The sequence below is a fragment of the Vicia villosa genome, linkage group LG3 (genome assembly GCF_029867415.1).
Source record: "Vicia villosa cultivar HV-30 ecotype Madison, WI linkage group LG3, Vvil1.0, whole genome shotgun sequence".
Taxonomy (NCBI): Eukaryota; Viridiplantae; Streptophyta; class Magnoliopsida; order Fabales; family Fabaceae; genus Vicia; species Vicia villosa.
This window is the reverse complement of record NC_081182.1, coordinates 136,444,386-136,451,523: the sequence shown is the minus strand read 5'-3', so window position 1 is coordinate 136,451,523 and position 7,138 is coordinate 136,444,386.

The window sequence follows — 7,138 nt, the reverse complement described above, 5'->3', positions numbered from 1 at the left end:
ATAGAGATGCAATTAAAGCTTTCAAACTTTTGGCCTCAAATAAGAAAATATTTTCATATCTTGAATCAAAAGTTGAGAAAACCGAAAAGGATATGGAAGCTTTAAAACAATCTATGCTAGACATTCAAAAGGACAAAGTTGAAATAGATCCTACATCATGGTTTGGTTGTGAGACATGTCACATTTGGCAAAAAGAAGTAAGAGATCTAAAAGCCAAGTTAGACAAGGCTCTACAACCAAAAGTGACTTTTGCGGTTGATCCAAATAAGTTCAAAAGATCGTATACTCCTTTATATAGTAAATACACTTTTGTACCAAAAGTATCATCTAGCAAAACTCCATATTCTCATCATATTACCTGTCATTATTGTTGCAAAAAGGGACATACCATTGAAAAATGCAAATTTAGGAGAATTTTAGTTCCTAAAGGAGTATTTCAATGGTTGCCTAAGTGCAACAAATTGTGTACTCACCATCCAGGACCCAATGAAGATTGGGGACCTTCCACTCTAATTTAATCTCGCAGGAAAAGTGTCTTGACATCGCCGAACGGTGGTGGTTCCTTGACAGCTGGTGCTCAAGACACATAAAGGAAGACATACCAATCTTGGTATTGAAGGATAGAAAAACACTTAGAAAGGGGGGGATTGAATAAGTGTGACTTTAAAATCTTGGGCGATAAAAATAAATTGCACAATTATTTTTATCCTGGTTCGCTGTTAACGAAGCTACTCCAGTCCACCCCCGCAGAGATGATTTACCTCAACTGAGGATTTAATCCACTAATCGCACGGATTACAATGGTTTTCCACTTAGCCGCAACTAAGTCTTCCAGAGTCTTCTGATCACAACCTGATCACTCCAGGAACAACTGCTTAGTTCACTCCTAAGACTTTTTCTAGAGTCTACTGATCAACACGATCACTCTAGGCTTAGTTCACTCCTAAGACTTTCTGCTCAGCCAACTGCCAAGACTTCCTGCTCAGCCAACTGCTAAGACTTCCTAGAGTATACTGATCAACCGATCACTCTAGTTCCTTACAACTTAATGTAATCAATTCAAGAGTTTACAAATGCTTCTTAAAAGCGATAATCACAACTGTGATATTTCTCTTACAATTTTAAGCTTAATCTCACTAAAGTATTACAACAGCAATGTAGTGAGCTTTGATGAAGATGAAGATTCTGAGTTTAGATTTGAACAGAGTTTCAGCAAGTTAATTTGAATTGTCTTTGTGCGAAATCGTTAACCTTGCTTCTCATCAGAACTTCATATTTATAGGCGTTGAGAAGATGACCGTTGAATGCATTTAATGCTTTGCGTGTTCCGTACAGCTTTGCATTTAATGTTATACGCTTTTGTCAACTACCTCGAGCCTTGTTCACGCTGTGTCTACTGACGTAGCCTTTAGTAGCTTCAACGTTCCTTTTGTCAGTCAGCGTAGTCTGCCACGTGTACTTCCTTCTGATCTGATGTTTGTGAATACGACGTTTGAATATCATCAGAGTCAAACAGCTTGGTGCATAGCATCTTCTGATCTTCTGACCTTGAAGTGCTTCTGAGCGTGATACCATCTTCTGATCTTCAGTGCTTCTGATCTCATGTTCTTCTGATGCTTCCATAGACCCATGTTCTGATTCTGCTTCGACCATCTTCTGATGTCTTGCCAGACCATGTTCTGATGTTGCATGCTGAACCATTTGAGATACAACTTCTGAGCGCTGAATTATGCGTACTCTTTATATATTTCCTGAAAGGGAAATTGCATTGGATTAGAGTACCATATTATCTTAAGCAAAATTCATATTATTGTTATCATCAAAACTAAGATAATTGATAAGAACAAATCTTGTTCTAACAATCTCCCCCTTTTTGATGATGACAAAAACATATATAAATGATATGAATTTGCGATCAGAAAGAGTAGACGGCAAAAGACAAATTACACAGCTATAGCATAAGCATATGAATATGTCTCCCCCTGAGATTAACAATCTCCCCCTGAGATAAATAATCTCCCCCTGAAATAAATACTCGAAGAACTTTGATAAAAGACTTCCCTGATTATTTCGGTAGAGACGATCATATAAGCTTCTGCCTTCAGAGAATCCATAGCTTCTGACTTCTGCTTCCATTGGACAGCTTCAGAACTTGAATTTCTTTGATCTTCAGAACATTCACAGCTTCTGACTTCTGCTTCCATTGGACAGCTTCAGAACTTGAATTACTGGATCTTTTAGAACATTCACATCTTCTGATTTCTGCTTCCCTCGGATAGCTTCAGAACTTGAATGTCTACCAACATCACTTCATGCTAGATTTGTATCAGAACATTGTTGAATGTACCAGAGCATCATCTGAGCATCTCTACATCCTGAAATGTTACAGAACAAAAACTAAACGACAAAAGTCAGCATGAACGAGTTAGAACATAAAATGTATATTCAAATACATGATATGTAACAGAGCCAAATGTATCAGAGCATTTAGGCTAAAAACATGTATCAGAGCAAATAATGTATCAGAGCCATAACATTATATGTATCAGGTCAAATAGAATTTTGTCATAACAGGATAGACAATGATATTCAAATTCTATTATCAGTGCTTCTGATTCATTCTTCTTTCTTGCTTCTGATCTCTGAAGCTTGATAGCACTCAGCTTGCTTCAGTTTCCATGGTTTTGCTTCTAGTGTTTGCTTTGAAGATTTTCTTCACTTCTCTGTACCTGCAAAACACTTAAACCATATAGAACTTGCAGTTCTTGTTAGTGAATGTGTGGGAGCCTTTACCCAGCAACTGATAGATTTAATCAAATCATTTATCATTTATCTTTCTCCCCCTTTTTGTCATAACATCAAAAAGAATATTTAAAAAGATTCAGATGTATAAAACAAAAGAAAGCATTTACTGGAATGTAAAACAAAGAAAGTCTTCCCACAACTCAAGAAAGTCTTCTGTCTTTGGATGAAAGTTGATAACAACATCAAAGAAGGATCTGACTTGAGAGGTATTAGAAGAGCCATCCCGAGATGCACAGAGATCTGTCGCCTTTGAGTCATGGAGCTTCAACAGGCTTAGGGTGAACGCTAGGTTTTGAGAGAAGAAATGAAAACCGAGAGAGAGAGAGAAGAAAAAAAAAAATTTTAAGATGAAAAACAAAGAGATAGGAAACCAAAAACCATATTGAAGAGTATTTAAAAGAAAGTAAAGTGAAACGAATGATGAAAAGCATTTAATGTTACGTGACGTGAGGAGAGATAATAAAGACAAATGAAGTGACTGGCACAGTTACCTATGGTCGGCGTCCCTTCAACTGCACGCGCGCTTATCTATGAATAGTAACGACAGGTTTACCATCCCGAGATAAAACGTGACAGCTGTTTTGCTTTAAAAGAGGTTCTGAATCAACTTAGACAATGAAACGTTAGTAATAACCGAATCATAATTTCTAAAAGATTTCAATCAGAACTTCTAAAAAAATGTTCCACATTCATTTCAGAAGATACTCATACATGAGAACTTCTCATCTTCTCATTCTGGGCATAAATCCATACTGATGTTCTTCAGAATGAACTTAAACCTATCTTCAGCCAGGGGTTTTGTAAAGATATCAGCCCATTGATGGTCTGTATCAACAAAGTTTAAAGAAATAACACCCTTCTGAACATAGTCCCTTATGAAATGATGTTTTATCTCAATATGTTTAGCTTTTGAATGAAGAATAGGATTCTTAGATAAACATATAGCAGAAGTATTATCACAGAATATAGGAATGTTACTCTCAAATATCTGATAATCTTCTAACTGACTCTTCATCCAGAGCATCTGTGTGCTACAACCAGCAGCAGCAACATATTCTGCTTCTGTTGTTGATAGAGCAATAGTTGCTTGCTTCTTGCTGTACCAGGAGATCAAATGACTTCCAAGAAATTGGCAACTTCCTGAAGTACTTTTTCTTTCAATTCTGTCTCCAGCATAGTCAGCATCGCAGAATCCTACTAAGTTGTATTCTTTAGATTTTCTGTAAACTAAACCAACATTAGTAGTACCTTTCAGATACCTCAGAATTCTCTTAACAGCAGTTAAATGAGATTCTCTAGGATCTGATTGGAATCTAGCACACAAACAAACACTGAACAGAATGTCAGGTCTAGAAGCAGTCAGATATAGAAGAGATCCAATCATACCTCTGTATAACTTCTGATCTACCTTCTTACTTACCTCATCCTTACCTAGGATGCATGTTGGATGCATAGGAGTTTTGGCTTCTTTGCAGTCTAGAAGATTAAACTTCTTCAGAAGTTCCTTCACATACTTGGTTTGGTGAACGTACGTTCCTTCTGATGTTTGATTTATTTGTATTCCAAGGAAGTACTTGAGTTCTCCCATCATGCTCATTTCAAACTCAGCCTGCATAGACTTAGCAAACTCCTTTCCAAGTGTAGCATTAGATGTTCCAAAAATAATATCATCTACATATATTTGACAAATTAAAATATCCTTTTCAAAGGTTTTACAAAAGAGAGTAGTGTCCACTTTTCCTCTAGTGAAACCATTATCTAGAAGGAAAGAACTTAAGCGTTCATACCAAGCTCTGGGAGCCTGTTTCAATCCATATAATGATTTCTTAAGTTTAAAAACATGATTAGGAGACATAGAGTCTTCAAAACCAGGAGGTTGATGGACATAAACTTCTTCATCTATATAACCATTTAAGAAGGCACTCTTAACATCCATCTGATAGAGAGTGATGTTATGTTGAGTGGCAAAAGAAATTAATAGACGAATAGATTCTAACCTGGCCACTGGTGCAAAGGTTTCTGTATAGTCAATCCCTTCTTGCTGACTATAACCCTGAGCCACCAGTCTGGCTTTGTTTCTTACCACTTCACCTTTCTCACTGAGCTTGTTTCTGAAGACCCATTTTGTACCGATTATGTTGAATCCATCTGGTCTAGGAACAAGATCCCAAACATCATTCCTTGTAAACTGATTTAGTTCTTCTTGCATAGCAATTATCCAGTCTGGATCGTCTAGAGCATGATCAACAGAAGTTGGCTCGATTAAAGATACAAGACCTAATTGACAGTCTGCATTGTTCTTAAGGAATGCTCTTGTTCTGATTGGATCATCCTTCCTTCCAAGAATGACATCTTCTGAATGACCAGAGATGAGTCTGGATGATCTTCTGACAGATGGTTCTTCAGATATACTTAGATCCTCCAGAGAAGCTGATACTTGGTCTTCAGATTCTTTGCTTCTGAGAAGCTCTGCTTCTGATGCGTTGCTTCTTGGCTCAACAACTTCTGAGATGTCAATATCATAACCTGCAAAATTATCAACCTGCTTTGGTTTTTCAGAACCAAGCTTATCATCAAACCTGATATTGATTGATTCTTCTACAACCAATGTTTCAGTATTGTATACTCTGTAGCCTTTTGAGCGTTCAGAATATCCAAGAAGGAAACATTTTTGAGCTTTGGAATCAAACTTACCAAGATGATCTTTAGTGTTCAGAATAAAGCATACACATCCAAAAGGATGGAAATATGAAATGTTGGGCTTTCTATTCTTCCACAATTCATAGGGAGTCTTATTTAGAATAGGTCTGATAGAGATTCTATTCTGAATATAGCATGCAGTGTTTATTGCTTCTGCCCAGAAATGCTTAGCCATATTGGTTTCATTGATCATGGTTCTGGCCATTTCTTGAAGAGTCCTATTCTTTCGTTCTACAACCCCATTTTGCTGTGGAGTTCTAGGACAAGAGAAATCATGGGCAATACCATTTTCTTTGAAGAATTCTTCAAAGGATCTGTTCTCAAATTCACCACCATGATCACTTCTGACCTTTATGATTTTACACTCTTTTTCAGATTGAATCTGAATGCAGAAATCAAAGAACACTGAATGAGTCTCATCCTTGTGTTTTAAGAATTTTACCCATGTCCAGCGACTATAATCATCTACGATGACTAATCCATATTTCTTTCCTCTGACAGATGCTGTTTTGACTGGGCCAAACAGATCAATGTGCAAGAGTTCTAATGGCCTTGAGGTAGAAACAACATTCTTAGACTTGAATGCAGGTTTGGAGAACTTGCCCTTCTGACATGCTTCACAAAGAGCATCTGATTTGAATTTCAGATTAGGGAGTCCTCTGACCAGATTCAGTTTGTTAATCTGAGAGATCTTTCTCAAACTAGCATGACCTAATCTTCTGTGCCAGACCCACTGCTCTTCAGAAACAGACATAAGACAAGTCACCTTCTGACTCATAAGATCTTGCAGATCTGTCTTATAAATGTTGTTCTTCCTCTTGCCTGTAAATAGGATTGAGCCATCCTTCTGATTTACAGCCTTGCAAGACTCTTGATTAAAGATTATATCATAACCATTGTCACTTAATTGACTGATAGATAAGAGGTTATGAGTTAATCCTTCTACAAGAAGTACATTAGAAATGGAAGGAGAGTTACCAGACTTTATGGATCCAGAGCCAATTATCTTGCCCTTCTGATCTCCTCCAAACTTGACTTCTCCTCCAGACTTAAGCACCAGGTCTTGGAACATAGACCTTCTTCCTGTCATGTGCCGCGAGCATCCAGAGTCCAGGTACCATGACATGTTGTGCTTTGTCCTTCTTGCAGCCAAGGATATCTGCAATAGGAATAATCTTATCCTTAGGTACCCACATCTTTTTGGGTCCTTTCTTGTTAGATTTTCTCAAGTTCTGATTGAACTTGGGTTTAACATTATAAGCAATAGGAGGAACAGCATGATAATTCTTAATGTGAGTTTCATGATATTTCCTAGGTTGTGTCACATGCTTCTTAGTGTGTGTAATGTGAAAACTTTGTGCATGTGAAGTGTGCCTAATATCATGAGAGTGGCCATACTTGAACTGATCATACAATGGCTTGTATGTAATTTTCATTTCATCAACAGGTTCAAGTTTGTATGGGGTTTCACCCTCATAACCAATGCCTACTCTTTTGTTTCCAGACACAGAATATATCATAGAAGCTAGCTGACTTCTGCCAATACTTCTAGATAAGAACTTTCTGAAACTTAAATCATATTCTTTCAGAATATGGTTCAGACTAGGAGTGGATTTTTCTGAATCAGAAGGAG